The sequence below is a fragment of the Canis lupus genome, chromosome 7, assembly GCF_048164855.1.
Source record: "Canis lupus baileyi chromosome 7, mCanLup2.hap1, whole genome shotgun sequence".
NCBI lineage: Eukaryota > Metazoa > Chordata > Mammalia > Carnivora > Canidae > Canis > Canis lupus.
In genome coordinates, this window is record NC_132844.1 from 66,372,536 (window position 1) to 66,391,744 (window position 19,209).

Below are 19,209 nucleotides of genomic sequence, written 5' to 3' on the forward strand. Positions count from 1 at the left end.
CCTGGAGACCCAGGATCGAGTCCCAGGTCAGGCCCTTGCATGGAGCCTGCTTTTCCCTCCGCCTGTGTCTATGTCTCTCTGTTGCTCGCTCTCTCTCTCTCTGTCGCTCATAAATAAATAAATAAATAAATAAATAAATAAATAAATAAGGTAAAAAAAATTTTTTTTTATTTTTTTATTTTATTTTTTTTTTTTTAAATTTTTATTTATTTTATGATAGTCACAGAGAGAGAGAGAGAGAGGCAGAGACACAGGCAGAGGGAGAAGCAGGCTCCATGCACCGGGAGCCTGACGTGGGATTCGATCCCGGGTCTCCAGGATCGCGCCCTGGGCCAAAGGCAGGCGCTAAACCGCTGCGCCACCCAGGGATCCCAAAAAATTTTTTTTTAATTGCTGACCTGAAAACTTGGAAAAGCCACAGAGTGCATCTAAGTAAGTGAAAAAAAAAAAAATGCTCAAAAAGATTTTGTGACACTTCTCATTAGGCAATCAAAAAGATGCCAGTGAAAACATGTGTTTATTATATATCTCATTTGTCATTTAATAGAAAATGGCTTTACTTTTCTGTATGTGTTCCGTCTACAACTAGATTATAAACATACTAAGAGCAGAAACCATCCTTTCATTGGACATAGAGGCTAAGCGCTGAGCTTGGGTCTGGTAAAAGGGGCAGAAGAGACACTGTGATAGGAGCCAACATTAACTGAGCATCAAAGATGTCTTAGGCATTTAAGCACTTTATGTGAATCCTCATACAAATCTTACAGCATGGGCAGTTTTACTACCTCCAGTGGTTTACAGATAAACAGAAACTAAGAGAAATAATTTGCCCAAGGCTGTGTGGTAGAGCTGTCTCCTACTCACCAAGACATTCCACTTTGCCAAGGAATATGAGATGAGTTTAAGAGATTTAACAAGGTATTCTATGATTAAGTTCTGAGAGCATCATCCACAGGGACAGGGTTTAGAGGACGCAGAAGTCAAGGAAGGCTCCATGAGGAAGCAGAACTCAATGTGGACCTTAAAGGATAAGTGAGATATGAACAGGTAGAAAGGAGAGAGGGAATGGGCTGAGTAATGTCAAGAATTGGAGCAAAAGATGCTTTGTATTATGTTCTTTTGCATTCCCTATAATGTGAGAAATGAACTAATAGAAGTTTCTTTAAATACATAAGGGGTGCCTGGGTGGCACAGTCAATCAAGCTTCCAGCTCTTGGTTTTGGCTCAGGTCATGATCTCAGGGTCATGGGATCAACCATGCTTTGGGCTCTGCACTCAGAGCAGAGTCTGCTTGAGATTCTCTCCCTCTCCCTCTGCTCCTCCTGTTCATACTCTCTGTCTCTCTCTCAAACAAACACTAAAAAAAAAAAAGAAAAGTTTCTTTAAATAAATCAAAAGTAGGAAGCCAGAAGGAGAAATCAGTAGGGCCTCCTAATATCATGACACAAAATTTGAAAGAGAAATGAAAAAGATGTAGGTTTTATTTCAGTCTTTTTTTTTTTTGGAATTTTATTTATTTGACACAGACATGGAGAGCACAAGCAGGGGGAGCAGCAGGCCGAGGGAGAGAGAGAAGCAGGCTCCCTGCAGAGCAGAGACCTGGATGCAGGGCTTGATCCCAGGACCCTGGGATCACAACCAACCTAAAGGCAGATGCTTAACAGACTGAGCCACCCATCAGTCTTTACTGAAGAACAAAGTATTGAAATCATGTCTTGAAGCTAACAATTTAGGAATAATAATGCTGTGGTTAACACATAGGGTGTTCAAGATCCAAATGACACAGAAGACATGCATTAACATGATTGGATGAAATCCACTTGATAATTTGGAGAAACTTACATTTTCAAGATATACTTCCTCTTTTCCAACTCTGTCTTAGTTCTCTTTTCTGGGTTGGGTGCTACTAAAACAAACATGAACAGCTCACCACAGCCAGAACCAGCATACTACAAACGTGGAACCATTTTTTATGGCCTTCAATGTATAATTTTGTCAATGATTCTTTTTAGGGACACCTGAGTGGCTCAGCAGTTGAGTGCCTGCCTTCTGCCCAGGGCGTGATCCCAGAGTCCTGGGATCAAGTCCCACATTGGGCTCCCTGCAGGGAGCCTGCTTCTCCTTCTGCCTGTGTCTCTGCCTCTCTCTCTGTGTGTGTGTCTCTCATGAATAAATAAATAAAATCTTAAAAAAAAAAAAAAAAGAAGCTTGTTTTTTCTGACTGAGCCACCCAGTCGTCCCAAGATTCTTTTTATTTATTTTTTATTTTTTTTTCCAAGATTCTTTTTAATGTCTAAGTACAGTCTCATTCACTCTAGGATGAACTGTGTTGCCACTCCCCTTTTTAAAAAAAGATTTATTTATTTATTTTAGAGAAGTGGAGAGCACAAATGGGGGGTGGGACAGAGGAAGAGGGAGAGAAAGTCTTAAGCAGACTCCACACTCAATGTGGAGGCTGACTCAGGGCTCACTCTCATGACCCTGAGATCAGGGCCTGAGCCGAGCCAAACCAAGAGCTGGTTGCTCAACTGACTGCATCACCTAGGTAACCCAGCTTTGTTGTCTTTACAGAAATTATGTTACTTTCTCCTGGATAGGTTAAGCTTGCTTCTGTGTTCAGTGATGCTACTTTATTAGATAGCTACTCGCTGACTAAATGAGAATCAAACATATCATAGGCAGTCATTAGGGTTATCTCTGAAGTCACTCTTATGAGTGGAAGTTATATTGGCCAATAGCTAGTCCTCTTTTGCAGAGCTGTAAAGGCAATGTGGATAGCATACTTTGCCCAAATTACATACATCTCCTCAAGTTCAGCCTGTCCTTTCTAACTGACTCAAATCCATTTGGACTTCTTGCAGTTTTTCTTGATCTTCTAGCCAATAGTTTTTAAACTCACACCAATTATGTGTACTAGTGATATGACACAATCATATTCTTTTATCTAAGCATTGATTGTCGTCATAGCATCATCTTTTTTAAAATATTTATTTATTCTTGAGAAACACAGAGACAGAGAGGCAGAAACATAAGCAGAGGGACGAACAGGCTCCATGAGTCCCTATGTGGGACTCAATCCAGGGACTCCAGGATCACGCCCTGGGCCAAAGACAAGCACTAAACCACTGAGCTACCAAGGCATCCCCATAGTGTCATCTTTAAAAGCAGCAAGCCATGGGACGTCTGGGTGGCTCAGCAGTGATCATCTGCCTTCAGCTCAGGGTGTGATCCCAGTCCAAGGATCAAGTCCTGCATCAGGCTCCCTGCAAGGAGCCTGCTTCTCCCTCTGTCTGTGTCTCTGCCTCTTTCTCTGTGTCTCTCAGGAATAAATAAATAAAATCTTAAAAAAAAAAAACGGAGCAGCAGGCCTTGACTGTCTGCCATGAAAGAATCTGTTTCCCCAATGAAACCATAGCTCTTCAAGTGCAGAGACTATATTGTAAACTTTTTAAGACCATGCAGCTCCCTTTGGGAGGCACTAAACAGACAAGTTTTTTAAACTAATTTTTCTTAGAGAGAGATGAGCAAGAGAGAGAGAGAGAGAGCATGAGGTGGGGGAGGAGCAGAGGGAGAGGTAGCAGCAGACCCCTGCTGAGCAGAAAGCCTGATGTGGAACTCAATTTGGGGACCCCAGAATCATGACCTGAGCCAAAGGCAGACACTTAACCTGCTGAGCCACCGGGTGCCCCTGTAAAACTAAATTGGGGGCGACTGTGTGGCTCAGCAAGGTTGAGCGTCTGCCTTTGGCTCAGGTTATGATCCCGGAGTCCTGAGATTGAGTCCCACATTGGGCTCCTTGTGAGAAGCCTACTTTTCCCTCTGTCTATGTCTCTCTCTCTCTGTGTCTCTCATGAATAAATGAATCAAATATTAAAAAAAAAAAAAAAAAAAAACTAAGTTGAATTAAACCCAAAAGAGAACACATAAGATCCTGTGAATTTCCCCTGCCTTAATCTTTGCCCTTGGCACATTTTACTTTTTTTTTTTTTTTTTTTTTTTAAGATTTTACTCATTTATTTGAGAGAGCTTGTGAGAAAGAACGAGCTGGAGAAGGGGCAGAGGGAGAGGGAGAAGCAGGTTCCCCACTGAACAGGGAACCTGATACAGGGCTTGATCCCAATGACCCCAGGATCATGATGTGAACCAAAGGCAGGCAGTTAACAAACTGAGCCACCCAGGTACCCCTTTATTATGTATTATACTATATTACTATGTATAATAATGAAAAGACAAATGACTATTTGCTCTTTGGAGAATATAGACTTCAGACTAAATTTTTGCCTTTCTCAGAAAACCATCTTTTTCCCTAAAGATCTGTCCACTCACTTTAGAGAGAGCATGGAGGAGGGGCAGAGAGAGAGGGAGAGAACCTCAAGCAGACTGCCCGATGAACACGGAGCCCAATGTAGGGCTCAGGACTCCATCCCACAACCCTGAGATCACAACCTAAGCTCAAACCAAGAGTTGAATGTCCGACTGAGCCACCCCAGTGCCCTCTCAGAAAAGTACTTTTATAAATAAGATTGTAGGTTCGTAAACTAAAGTCTTAGAGAAGTAGGTACAGTCATCAAATTTATGGAAGTAACATCGAATATTAATTGAGCATTTACTATGTACTAAGCACTATTCTAATTAACCACTGCATATGCCATGTATATGGCACACACATATTATGTATCATAAATATACATATGGCACATATATTTTTTCTTTAATCCCCTTAATTATTATACCCAGGAATTTACATAACTTGTCCAAGGTCCACAGGTGAGAGAGGCACAAGCCATAATTCATGGAATATATATTGATTAAGAGGATAGACAATGTTAGGGGTAGCTCTTTGTGTGTTAGAGGTAATGCTCAGAGCACTGAGTGACATGAGCCAGATTAAATAAAATCAGGAAACAAGGTAATGAATGGAAAGACAACGGAATCAGTGGATAATTTCCTTCAATATTGTGCCCAAGAGAAATGAATGGGGATTGAAACATTGAAAGTTAACCCTGTGCAAAGAGGAATAGCTGCTGAAAACCAGAGCTTCTGGCAGCTAAGCTTGTGTGGTAAGGGTTAGCCTTAGGGTAATGGGGAAGCTATCATCTTTATAGCAGTGAGACAAGAATCTCTTGTGTCTTGCATTGGTATTGAGTGATTCAATTAGTCAATGGACATTTGCTGAACAGCTACTATGTTCTAGGTACTGTGTTAAGTATTACCAAGATGCACAGAGACAAAAAGCATGATCCTAGCTCCTAAACAGGATCTTTTTATACTGATAAAGCAAGATAGAGAATCATAAAGATTGAACTGTAGGGAAACTTAAATACCTTCCCATTTGATTTTTTGCTTGTATAGATGACCAAAACCAAATCTCAGAGACAAGAACTTTGCCAAAGTTCCCATAGCATTTTCAGAGCAAAGATAAGGCTTGGGTTTGATTGCTACTCCCAAACACTTTCCCTTTTCTTATAGAGATATAATTAGTAATAACAGGTAATACTTACCAACTAGCAAATTAATGGTATAGACAATGCACTGCTTCTTACCATAATTTGTTTCCAAGGTCAAGGTCTGAATGCTAAAACTTTTTCTAATTTTCAGGTGCAAAGGGACTTTCCCAGTTGTCTCCTCAGCTCTTTTAGCATGAAAACAGAAAATGGCCCCTCCTCCATGCCCTCTGAGCACCTGTGCCACCTCAATCATATACATCACGTGTGATCTTGATATGTCTTGCTCAGTAGTTCTGAAAGTGTGTGGTCTCTCCAGACCAGCAGCACCTGGAAACTTGGTAAAAATGCAAAGTGTTGGGCCCACTCTGGACTCACTGAATCAGAAACTCCAGGGGCGGGGTCTAGTGATCTGTATTTTAATAAGCCTTCCCGGTGACACTGATGGGTTTTTGAGCTCGAGAACCTCTGGTCTCTAAATGGTTCTTCAGAGAGATTGAGAGTTCCTTGAAGGCAGGGACCATGTCCTCCACAGTTTTATTTCTCTTAGCTCTGTACCAATTTATGAGCATAGTGAGTGTTTATAAATATTTCTTAAACAACTATAGGAGTGAACATGGAAAGGCAAGATAAAAGGCATGGTAAGCATACCATTACCCACCTCTTTTCATGTAATGATTAGTACCTTTAGTTCATCTTATGTTATGACCTGAATAGTGTCTCCCCCACATCAAAATTCACATGTTGAGCTCCTAACCTCCTGGTACCTCAGAATGTGTATTTGGGGATAGGATCTTCAAAGTGGTAATTATGTAAAATGAGGCCATGTGGGTAAGCCTTAGTCCAATATGACTAGTGTCCTTCTAAGAAGAGTTAAGGAAAAAAAAAAAAAAAGAAGAAGAGTTAAGGACCTAGGCACAGAAAGAAGACCACATGAAGACAAAGGGAAGAGGGCCATCTACAAGCCAAAAAAGGCTTTAAAAGAAACCAACCCCGTCAACACCTTGATCTCAGACTTCTAGTGTCCAGAATCGTGAGAAAAATGAATTTTTGTTGCTTAAGTCACCAGATTATGGTAGTTTGTTTTGACAGCCCTAGACAACTAATTCCTTTTTTTTTTTAATTAAATTAAATTTATTTTTTAAGGAAAACCTACCCCCACCGTGGGGCTTGAACTTACAACCCTGAGATCAAGAGTTGCACGCTCTACTGACTAAGCCAGCCAGACGCCTCTCAGCTAATATGCTTTGTAAAAAAATTTACAAAAATACTAGCTCTGAAATCCAGGAACTCCCATCCAAGCCTATGACAAAACAATCTTATTTTTAGATGACTCTATAACCATCTTTAGATGTTAACCATTAGAGTGTTTGTTTAAGAAATTACTCTTTCATGCTCAATATGAGCACAGATTTTGGAGTCAGACGGAGATGGGTTTCAGTCCTGACTCAGCCACTTAGAAGTTGTGTAATCTTAACCTCTAAAGACTCAGTTTCCTTCTCTGTAATTTGGGGCTCATAATAGCTCCCTCCTAGACATAATTCAATAATTGGCAAGTATATCGTAGGCACTCAGTATATGGTGACTTAAAAATGATAATTAACCAAATTATTCAGATTGGCCTTCTCTGAGAGATAGAATTACAGTAGAATTTTACTGTAACGCTTGAATCAGTTTAACAAACATAGTACTATGATGCCTCTTTAGAAGATATAAAATGACAGATTAAGTATTTTTTCAAGAGAAACAATTTGAAGAGTCATGAGGAATAAAAGGATAAGAATGTCTGGAATGCAGTCAAAAGAGGCAACACCCAGGAATAGTTAAATTGTCTCAAATTGATGAGTAAGTAGACTGTATGAAGGTAGGTATTGCTGATTTTGTTTTGTGTGCGCAGTGCCTAATATGGCATCTGGTATCTACTGTGACCTCAAGAACTTTTGGTTGAATGAATGAATGGCCTTCTGCAAGGACAATTATGTAGATTATACAAAGACATTTTAGCCCAAGTACACTTAAATAGAACTGATGGTTCTATAGCATTTTGGCATCATGCAATCAAAATTTTATTTATTTTAAAGATTTTATCTTTTTTTTTTTAATGATAGTCACACACACAGAGAGAGAGAGAGAGAGAGAGAGGCAGAGACACAGGCAGAGGGAGAAGCAGGCTCCATGCATGCACCGGGAGCCCAACATGGGACTCTATCCCGGGTCTCCAGGATCGCACCCTGGGCCAAAGGCAGGTGCCAAACCGCTGTGCTACCCAGGGATCCCTATCTTATTTTTTTAAAGAATTTATGTAGTTATTCATGAGAGACACAGAGAGAGAGAGGCAGAGACAGGCAGAGGGAGAAGCAGGCTCTATGCAGGGAGCCCGAAGTGGGGACTCGATCCCAGGGCTCCAGGATCATGCCCTGGGTGGAAGACAGATGCTCAACTGCTGAGCCACCCAGGGATCACCAGATTTTATCTTTTTTTTTTTTTTTAAGATTTTATTTATTTATTTGACACTGAGAGAACAAGGTCACGCAGAAAGAGCAGCAGAGGAAGAAGGAGAACCAGGCTCCCCACCAAGCAGGGAGCCCGATGTGGGGCTTGATCCCAGGACTCCGGGATCATGACCTGAGCCAAAGGCAGATGCTTAACCCGACTGAGCCACCCAGGCACCCTTAAAATTTTTATTTTTAAGTAATCTCTGCACCCCACTTGGAGCTCAAACTCAGCACCCAGACACCAAGAGACACATGCTCCACCCACCGAGCCAGTCAAGTATCCCCAGAGTTTTAATTTTTAATCTGAGAATTTCATATTGCAGAAATAACCTAAGAAAACCATCCTAGGGTAGCCCAGGGGTTTAGCACCGCCCTTGGCCTGGGATGTGATCCTGGAGACCTTAGATCCAGTCCTGCATCGAGCTCCCTGCATGGAGCCTGCTTCTCCCTCTGCCTGTCATTTTCTCTCTCTCTCTCTCTCTCTCTCTCTCTCTCTGTCATGAATAATAATAATAATAAATCTTAAAAAAATAAAAAGAATCCTAAAGAAAAAAAGTTTGTTGTGTTTTGTTTTTTTAATTTTTATTTATGATAGTCACACAGAGAGAGAGAGAGAGAGGCAGAGACACAAGCAGGCTCCATGCAGCGGGAGCCGGACGTGGGATTCAATCCCGAGTCCCCAGGATCGCGCCCTGGGCCAAAGGCAGGCGCTAAATCGCTGCGCCACCCAGGGATCCCTGTTTTTTGTTTTTAATGTCTTTGGAGCACCTGGCTGATTTAGTCAGTGGAGCATGTGACTCTTGGTCTTGGGGGCTGTGAGTTCAAACCCCATGTTAGGTGTAATGGTTACTTAAAAATAAAATCTTCAGTGCAGCGCGGGTGGCTCAGCAGTCTAACGCCTCCTTCAGCCCAGGGTGTGATCCTGGAGACCCCGGATCGAGTCCCATGTCAGGCTCCCTGCATGGAGCCTGCTTCTAGCTCTTCCTGTGTCTATGCCTCTCTCTCTCTCTCTCTCTGTGTCTCTCATGAATAAATAAATAAAATATTAAAAAAAATCTTTATAAATAAATAACAAAAATGTCTTCAGCTGAAGTAATACTCAAAATACAGAAATCCTGGGATAGCATTTGGAGCCACTCCAACCCCATCTACATTTCACCTCTCTTCCCTTTCCCCCTCAGCCCTCCCTTGCTGTCCCAAACCGTTGCGACCATCCTCATAGCCCCTCACATGAGTGGCCCAGTGCCCCATACTTCGGACCCTTTGGGATCAGCTTCCCTCATTAAAACTTATTTTGTCTTGTGCCTGCTTATCTTTGGGATACTCAACCAACTAATCTGATAAGTTAATTTAAACTGAGGTGCTAAAGAATGATAATGGTTGAACATCAGTCTACTCCTGGATAACAATTGATTTCAGCAGCACCTTATTGGGAAGTGTAAGTCATACATTTCAAGCATGTGTCCCAGCCATTGTGGGAAGATATTTTAAGCAGGGGGATTTCCTCAAACCCCTCAAATTACACCATGTAGACAGCTGCCTATCCCACATGATCTAGCCAACTCCTTGGCATCCAGTTATCAGCACTCATGGAACACTAGAGGAAACAGGTCTATTCCTCTTCTTAATAGAGCTTGGAAACAGTGACTGGACTATTTATGTCATGTAAAGGAAAAGCCATTTACTCTGGAACTTACCCAGAAAGCACTCATTTCCTGGGCCTAGAGGTGAACTCTTCTCTACCTCATCTCTGGGGATGGTTGAATGACTAGTGCCTAGATTAGCCAAAATGAGTGGGTTGGGACAGGCAAACACCAAGAAAGGACTGGTAATAGACAGTTAAGCTTCACAGGTAAAAAGATCCTAGACACCGATATGAATTTATATGAGCACACACATGAGAGAACATTGAGCCTAATCATAAAAATAGCTGTTTTTTTTTAATCAGGTGTGAACTATATTAGCCATGCTAAAGTATTTACAAGTTTAAAAAGATCTAATCCTCTGATACTGAGGAAAATAAGGGTTGTGATTCCCATTTCAGATAAAGAAACCGAGGCAAAATTGAAGCAACTATCCCACAGTCAAATGGGAAATGAGATTTTAAGCCAAGTCTTTGAACTCTCAAGTTCATGGTTGGGACAGATACTTAACAGTCTTTCATATTACTGAATCAAGAATCTTAATATAAAAAAGGGGGGCCACCTGGGTGGCTCAGTGGTTGAGCATCTGCCCTTGGCTCAGACCGTGATACTGGGGTGCTGGGATGAGTTCTGCACAGAGCTTCCGCAGGGAACCTACTTCTCCTTCTGCCTATGCCTCTGCCTTTCTTTCTGTGTCTCTCATCAATAAACAAACAAATAACAAAAAATAAAATAAATAAAATAAAATAAAATAAAGAATCTTAAAGCCGAGGGTCCTAGAGCATCCTTTTTAATTATCCAGACCTTGGTTACCTCTGCTAAAAAGGAGTTTACTACCTCACAAGGCAGCCTGTGCCATACAGCTATACTCATTGGGAAGCCTTTAAATGTTTGTTTTTTTTTTTTTTTTTTTTTTTTTTTTAAATGTTAAATTAAAATTGATTTCTCTGTAACTTCCCTTCATTTAGTCTTTTTTTTTCTTTTTCTTTTCTTTTTTTTTTTTTTTTTAAGATTTTGTTTATTTGTGAGAGATGCAAAGAGAGAGGTAGAGACACAGGCACAAGGAGAAGCGGGTCCCCTGCAAGGAGCCCGATGCGGGACTCCATCCTGGGACTCCAGTATCAGATCTGAACTAAAGGCAGATGCTCAACCACTGAGCCACCCAGGCATCACCCCTTCATTTGGTCTTAATCATGCCTCCTGGAGAACTCGAAACAAAGCTATTTCTTTCCATGATGCCATTTTGGATTGGAGACAGAGATCATGAACTACCACTTCCTTCTCCTACCCGCATCTTTGGAGTAGTCTCAGTTCAGGAAATCTCACTGTTGAACTGTTCACTCTCAGACTCATCAGTAATGAGAAAAGCCCCAAAGTGCCACCTATATCTTGGGTCTAATTTGGGTAATAGGTGTGATCCCAATTACTTACTTAAGGTACCTATGAAATATTGGTTTAGTTAAGCCATTTGAGTCCCCCATGAAAGTATGGAATTCATCTAATAGAGCAAATAATGGCTAACATTTATTGAGCTCTTCCTATATGCCAAGAACAGTGCTAAGTGCCTTATAAACACTTTCCCCACATCCAACCCCACCACTCCATGAGGCAGGTATTGTCATTATCCCAGTTATACGGATGAGGAAACTAAGACCCAAACATTCTGAGGTCTTCTGCTCATAATTGCATATCTTTCTTTTCCGATGATGTGAGGAGAGGGTAAGGGCAGGATGGAAATTGTGGTCCCCAGAGTGAGAGTTGCATTTTCCCATCTTTCTTTATGTATACATTGCCTCTCTCCGTTTTGGCTCATTTCTTCACAAACATTTAATAAGCACCTCTCACACAAACACTTATTCTGCAGTGACTAGAGTTAAGACATAGTCTGCAAAGAAAGTTATGACACCTTCTAGACCTTATCTCCAGGGTCCAGGAAGCCTTCAGAGTGGAGGTAGCACCTGATGTGGGTTTTGAAACATAAATAGGAAGAGAAGAGTTGAACAGTCAAAGGACAGGATAGGGAAATTCAAATTTCAGCAAGAAGGAACAGCATTGTAAACACCCAGAGTCACGAATTTGCATGAGAGAAAAAAAAAAAAAAAACCCACCATATCGTAAGCAGGGTCCAAAATTTTAGAAACTTAAAATAGAAGTAAAGTTTGCATTACCTTGAGGTTAAAGAAAAATGTTTTTTTTGTTTTTTTTGTTTTTTTTTTCAGTTGGATCATGCTGTCCACAAAAAGCACACAAAGTGGATGGTGAAACTCGTTGTGTACACAACTGCCTGGTCATTTAAGCGAAGTTCAAAGGATCATGAGGCAGTCATTTCCAGTTGCCCCCTAAAACACTCCTTTGGAAGAGCTCTTTAGTCTGCCGCCATTTGAGAAAGTGGGAGGCGCTTAGTAGAGGACCACTTGTTAATTGCAGTTACATCTGAAATTTACATTATCACAGACTTTTTAAAACTTAAAAAAATTATGTATTCATTTATGTAATCACTGCACCCAATAGGGAGCTCAAACTCATGACCATGAGAACAAGTCACATGCCCTTCTGAATGAGCTAGCCAGGTGCTTCGGATTATCATAGACTTTTCCTTTGTTGCTGAGTGTGGCCCCTGGGAGGTAAAAGGAGTAGAGAGGAATCTAACTGAACAGGTAACCATAGGTGATCATAACCAGTTGCTTGTGCCATTCTGTCGAGGATGAATATTATCTGAAGACTGACTAAAAGCCATAGAAGGATTTTGAACACAATCACTCAAGTGCCTCCTTCTATAAAAAGCATTACCTGGCTATCACACTTGGTGGTGAATTCCTTTAACCCACGTGCTTTGTATCATTTGGTCTCATCTCCCCTTAGATTCAATACCCTGTATTCTATTTTTGTTGTATGTTATTCATACCTACAATATGTGCTCCAAATATATTTGTTATGTGAAGGAAAGAAGCAAAGGCAAAGAAATTGTTTGAGTTCCTATGATTGCACGACTCAATCTATTGGAATTGAGTTCACAGTGTGGATAAACTGTTAAAGTTGTACGGAGACAAAACAAAACTTAAAATGTTTATAAGTATGAATGTGAATTTTACAACCATATTTTTTCAAATAAACTTTTTTTTTTTTTTTAAGATTTTATTTATTTGAGAGAGAGAGCACAAGCAGGGGGAGAGGCAGAGGGAGAGGAACAAGCAGACCCTTCGCTGAGCAGAGAGCCCAACGAGGTGCTTGATCCCAGGACACTGGGATCATAACCAGAGCTGAAAGCAGGCACTTAACCAACTTAGCCACCCACGTACCCCAAGCCTTTACTTTTTTATTTGCTCAATTCTACTGAACCCCAAAGTACTTGGGACTACAGAGGACACAAAGCAAGTGTATATGCTATCAGTATGTTCATCATGGATGGAATTGATTTATCAAGATAACATATTTTATAAGATAAGTGAAAGGGCTAGGATTCATTACTAGTGTTAATTCCACTGTCAAAATCTCAATCCTAGCCTTTAAACTTGCAAATCTACATATTTCATTTGAGGAAGGGTGCTTAGATTCTACAGGAACCAAACCGGATTGCAGAAAGACTCCACCTTCCAGGCCAGTGCTTCTCAAAATATGGTACCTGAGCCAGCAGTAGCAGACCTGGAGATTTGCTCAGGAAGTGCAGAAATGCAAATTATCAGGCCCCACCCCAGCAAGCCTACGGAATCAGAAATTCTGAGGGTGAGGCCTGGTAATCTGAGTTTTAAAAGCTCTCCAGGTGATTCTAAAGCAGGAAGCTCAAGTTTCAGAGCCACTGCTTCTAGTTACTCTGGCTCTTTGTGAAGGGAACAGCTGAGATGGGGAGTGTGGGAACCTATTCCCCACTCTTCAACGATCCTTAATATCTATTGGTTTGCTTTGCCATTACCCTAATACAGATGGAACGTAAGGCCCATTAGACAAAACATGAACCAGACCTGTTCCACAGAACTGTGATGTCAGTTTTCCTTGGCTTTGCCTTTGGTCATTTAAAAAAAAAAAAGTCTTGCTTCATGAGCCACACTAGTCTCTGAACTTTTCCCTTTTCTAGTAAAAGTACAAATTCCAGCTGGAGTTCTTGACCAACAACATCTTTCTACAGAAGTTGCTGTCTTCTATGCTTTGCTGAGTTCCAGAGATAAGATAAATAATTTACCAAATGTAGGTTTCTGATTACTCACTCTATTAGCATTTAGAGCAGAGAGCTCTGGCCCCTGGGGATTTTGATTAGTTCAGATGCAACCCATCTGCTTTTGTTTTTTTGTGGGGTGTTTTTTTTTGGGGGGTGGGGTTGCCTGGAAAAGCCAGGGAGCTCCCAGCATCCCACACATACTTTAGGGATGAACTGCCTAAATCTTAAGGGTTTTACTGGAAATTCTGGGGAATGCTATTTTCTTATTAAACACACACACACACACACACACACACACACACACAGCTGCTAAGACTCTTCCTCCCTGTCCCCTCTCTCTTTTCTTTTAATGCTGAGTAAAAACAAAACTCCACAATTCATTTTCATTTATTATACGACATAAGATAGCTGAAAGGGTATTTTCAATCTTGTGCAATTTATTTATGCTAAATTTATGCTGCACACAAGAGTAATTTCAGGGAATTTTATAGAAGGGGTGTAGTAGAGTTTCTCCTAAATCAAGTGACACTCTGGGCGGCGGCGGGGGAGGGGGGCGGGGAGGGGGACAGCTTGTTACATCAAAGCATCCATCCTTCACTTACATGATTTTAAAGTATTGTTGCAATGTCAATAGTGATAGAAGCAAAAAAAAAAAAAAAAAGTTATAGAAGCAATAGGGTTGTACCTGTAGTTATTCATGGTCTCTTTCCTGTATGGTTAAGTTTGTGTCATTATTATTTTATACAGTTCTTTTTTTTTTTTTAAAGATTTATTTATTTATTTATGATAGGCATAGAGAGAAAGAGAGGAAGAGATTCAGGAGGAGGGAGAAGCAGGCTCCATGCCGGGAGCCCGACGCGGGACTCGATCCCAGGGCTCCAGGATCGCGCCCTGGGCCAGAGGCAGGCGCCAAACCGCTGAGCCACCCAGGGATCCCTATTTTATACAGTTCTTAACAGTAAACTGAAGTACAGAAGAAATCACAGCAAAAACAGCTGATTTTGTGGATTGTTTATTGCAAAAGCAGAGGAAAAATCTGAGATAAACCGAAGAAGCAATGTGTTGGATATGTAATACATGTTCTTTCGGTGCCTTCAAGATAACATGATCAGCAACTTACTCCATCCCTTTTGAAAAGAAATATTGAACTGTGTGGCTGGATGGTAGAGCATAGTGGTGAAAAGATCTTATTTTGGAAATCTGTGAGAAAAAGACTCTGCATTTAGTCTTCCACGTCGGATTTCTGTATTTTCACGCACCGTCTTAAAGCAAAATCAAGATTTCACATCTCACTTCCTCTGGTGAACACCCCGTGAATAAGTAAGGCGATAATATGACATCTTACTACAAACCTGACTATTGTTTTCCTGTCCGTGATTTAGTACAAAGTTGATCATCTCCCAATACCAAGTTGTACTGAAAATCCCTTGCGTGGAAATGAAAGTTGTGGCTTGGTTCGGGGAGTGCATCTAGCTGAGCAACGAGCCTGGGTACAGAAACAACATTATTAGATCAGAGATACCCCTAAAAGGTAAGGTAAGGACACAAAAGGAATTTCTTGGGCTTCACAGCTCTGGGTTGGAAGCAACTACAGAGTGAAAGGTGTAAAAAATGGTACCTGCTACCTATTTTGTGTCTCTCTGGGAGATTAACCTACTTTCTTGGCTCATTTTCTTCTTCCTACATCAGTTGGTGTAAAGGCTGCGGTAGCTGGCAGCCTCAGATGACTCCATCTGCATCTGTCAGCATAGTTCAGGGCCTCTCCGGGACACAGAGTCATTTACCTCCATTTCCTCTTGCTTTTCTCCCCACAGCAGGTAACAAGGCTGCCCCAAGCTTCGACACATTCTCTCCCCTGTCCTAAGAACCTGCCAAGCCAAGGACGGTGAGTTAATAGTTGGAGCGTGTATTCCTTTCTGTTTTCCTGTCTTCTGACATCTCCAAGAGGCTGGAGCAGTAAATCTGAGAAAAGCAGCATATAAGTACACACACACACATACACACACACACACACACACACACACTCACTCACGGGAGAACTCGGACCCAGCCACTTGCTCTCCACTTCTGCTTGCCGTCTGCTGCATCTTAGAAGGTTTCATATTGCTCCTGCAACATTTTTTTGGTTGGAGGGCTGAATGAAACACAACCTTCCCTGCAGACATCAAAGCACGTCTCCTGCATAGCAAACTCTCCAACCAGCCTTTCGTCTCTCCGGCTACATTCCAATTTAACCGGGGCTGCCTTGCATGATAATCAGGCCTAATTACCACTTTATCCTTTGATTGTTGTGCTGAGTTCTGGAACTGCCGAGCTTTTCTCGGTACGGTCCTGCCTCTTCCCGCACTCTCCCTCCTATTATTCAGCATACCCATCTGAGAGAGTTCGCAGATTTAGCCTCATAATTAACAAATGGTCGGAAAGGGCAAGGCTGTGCCTTTGGGATCTCAACGCTCAGTCCACCTATTAAACTTGAATTTCTTTCACGACAGTGCGAAGACCTTGCCATGGACAGGATATTCCGAATACCTTGGGAGCTTTAAAGAGATTTATTACCAGGTTAAAGAGTAAAACAGGCCCTGAGATGATATCCTCGTTCCCCTAGAGCTATTTTCCTACCTTTTCTCTTACCGCACACACACAAACACCAAGTCGTTTACGAAATGTTGGAGCCAGAGGGAAAGGGGCGTAGACAGGGACCTTCTGGAAACCTTCCACCAGTTTTTCCCCTTTGATAAGATGCATTTTGATGCCTTAGTTTCTCGAACTGAAAAAGGCATCACAGTCAAAATAATTGAAAAAATGGGGGATCAGGTAATCCTGTTGACCTCCATCTTAAGCCACCCAGGTAGATGATCACATATTTTATTTGAAAGTTCTTTTTCATGTCCCGTTACACACATTTTCTGAGTGCCTACATGTGCCAGGCACAGTGGTAGGTGCTAGGGAACCCTTAAAAGACTACAAGCAAGACACCTGGCTGGCTGAGCCCCTAGAGCACGTGACTCTCGATCTGGGGGTGCGGGTGGGGGTAGGGTCGTGAGTTTGAGTTCTACTTTGGGCCCAGAGATTACTCCAAAAAAATAAATAAGGGACCACAGGCATTTAGGTGAGGAGGAGGACTAAGAAGACCGGGGAGGTCTAGAGGCAAACATTTTTCAAAAATGTAATCTGAGTGGAACAAAATTGACCTTGAGTTGATATTGTTGAAGCTGGGTTTGGAAACATGATTGCGCATCATTACTATTTTGTCTATTTTTTAGGTTTTAAATGTTCCATAATAGAACGTCGGAAGAAAGGAATGTAAACCGGAACCATAATCTGTAGAACCACCTGGAGGAAACTGGATGAAATGCAGATTCTCTGGCCCCACCCCAATTGTAGCCGGTGTTTCTTGATAGGGCTCAGGAATCTGCATTTTAAGCAAGCTCCTCATGCAAATCCGATGCCTACTGAAGCTTGAGTTCCTTGGCAGGAGAGACAGTAAGTGCCAAGAGTGGAGGCGTAAGAAGAAAAACCATTTATCAGAGAAGAAAAACTTCCCTGGAAACCACTTACGGAGGTCGGACAATTTCATGACTGGAAAGAGGACCTTTGAGATCCAGAGGCCAGGCCAGAGCTTCTTTCACATTGTGAGGTGTGCCGGAATCACCGGGATCCTGTTCAAATGAAGTAGGTTGTGGATGGGGCCTGGAATTCTGCATTTTGAGCTAGCTCCCAGGTAAAGCCTTGCTTCGAGTCTGGGGGATCACCTTTGGATTAGCAAGGATTAGTATTTTACAGAGAAGGAACCTGAGGCTCAGAGAGAAAAATACTTGCTCAGAGCTGCAAGCATCCAAGTGCATCCCTTCGTGCTGCTGCTGACTAAGGAGGCTGAGCCCATGTAGGAGCCTCTTACCTGCTGGGTATGGGGAGCTGGCTCCCTGCAGGGGGATTGCAAATGTGGGCCAGTCCTGGAGCAGGGCTACAGTACAGATTTCTCCTCAGCACCACAGGGGTGATCTGAGGAGCCGCCAAGTGGCCGTTCTGCCACAGTCTGTTGTTTCTTATCATCATGACTACATCTCCCAGGTCTGGGATCTTGAATTCCACTTGGAATTCCATGCAACTTCTTGGGTAATAATTAGATAAACTGAATGCATGACCCAATGCACTGACATGCGCCTGGATTTTAGCAAATTTTCAGTCCGATGCTAGCACACTGAGCAAGTTAGCTATCCTGAGTTGCAAAGGCAATATGGTTTATAATCTATTAAATAGACTCCGTGGTATCAGGATTGGGGAGCATTCTTTGACACAGGAAATCCTGTTTCACACAGTGGCTGGTAAACTCAGAAAACTGATTATCCCAGACCTGGTACAGATTCAAAGATCTTTCCCACTCTCCCTAGAGGGTGGATAAGATAGTTTATCATCCTTAATGAAAGGGGATGCTTGGGTGGGGAGGAGGAGTACTTCTCAACCTTTGAGGTTGAGGTCGGAGACCTTGTCAGTGACAACCCAGGACAGGACCACTGAAGAACTGAGCTGGGGAGTATGTTTTATAATCACTAATTTTCAGGTAGTGAAGAACTATGGTAGGACATTTGGACTCCAGAAATTTCTTTCTTTCTTTTTTTTTTTTTTTGCTCCAGAAATTTCTAAACAAAAATGTTACTAGAACCCACCCTCCCCCAGACATACACACACACATACACAGGCATTCTCTGCCTATCCCCTCAAATGAAGCATCTTTTCCTCTGGCTTCCAATTTCTGTTGGAAGGAAATGTCTCTGGGTTAGAACAGTCTGTGATCTTTTCCAAAGACATGAGCGAGTCCTCTTGAAACATCACATGTTACGTTTGTATCTTTTGCCCCTGGTCCAAAGACACATTTTCCCTGAGCCTTCTTATCTAGAAATCCTAAGGCAGCTGGGACAGATGAATGGTAGGCAGAGTCTCCAGCCCTTGTGGTCCCAATCTGAGTGAAGTGTGAAAGCTTCCCAGAGGATCAGAGTCCAGAGAAAAGTTAATTTTTGGTTCTAGGCATGTGGACTTAGGTTTTTGTGCCGGTGAGGAGCGAGGGCTCGGAATGAGTAAACTCTTGGGGGTGGGGGTGGGGGTGGGGGGGCTGGGGCGCGCGGCTGGGAGAGGGGCCTAGGGCCTCCCTGGAGCCCAGAGCCTTTAGTAATCTGCTTTGTGAATGGAGTTTAAGGGGGAGGGGGATGCACATACTTGGAATGCCTTTATCTGGGTGGGCTCCTTCTCTCCGGACTTTCAGGATGTGGGAAATGGAAGATGAAAGAGGCTGCATTTCCAGCCTATCGGGTTACAGTGTGTAAAATGGAGAGGGAAAGAAAGGGGGGGATGAAGAGGGTGGGGGGAGAGATGGTGCGGAGGGGGGCGGGAGGCCGTGTCCAGGGGGGCCCGGGAAACCCAGTTTGGGAACTGGCTGGGGAGAGTCAGAAAGAAAGACAGCCGGGCGTGCAGAACAC

General features: G+C 42.3%; 1 long non-coding RNA gene across 1 annotated transcript; it reads left to right on the forward strand.

The window, feature by feature from the left end:
• The first annotated feature begins 14,353 nt into the window (after positions 1–14,353).
• LOC140637108 (uncharacterized) lies at positions 14,354–18,816 on the forward strand. The gene is made up of 3 exons (XR_012034335.1): positions 14,354–15,266; positions 15,550–15,620; positions 16,999–18,816. It is a non-coding gene; the product is annotated as an uncharacterized lncRNA (long non-coding RNA).
• Positions 18,817–19,209: the final 393 nt, after the last annotated feature.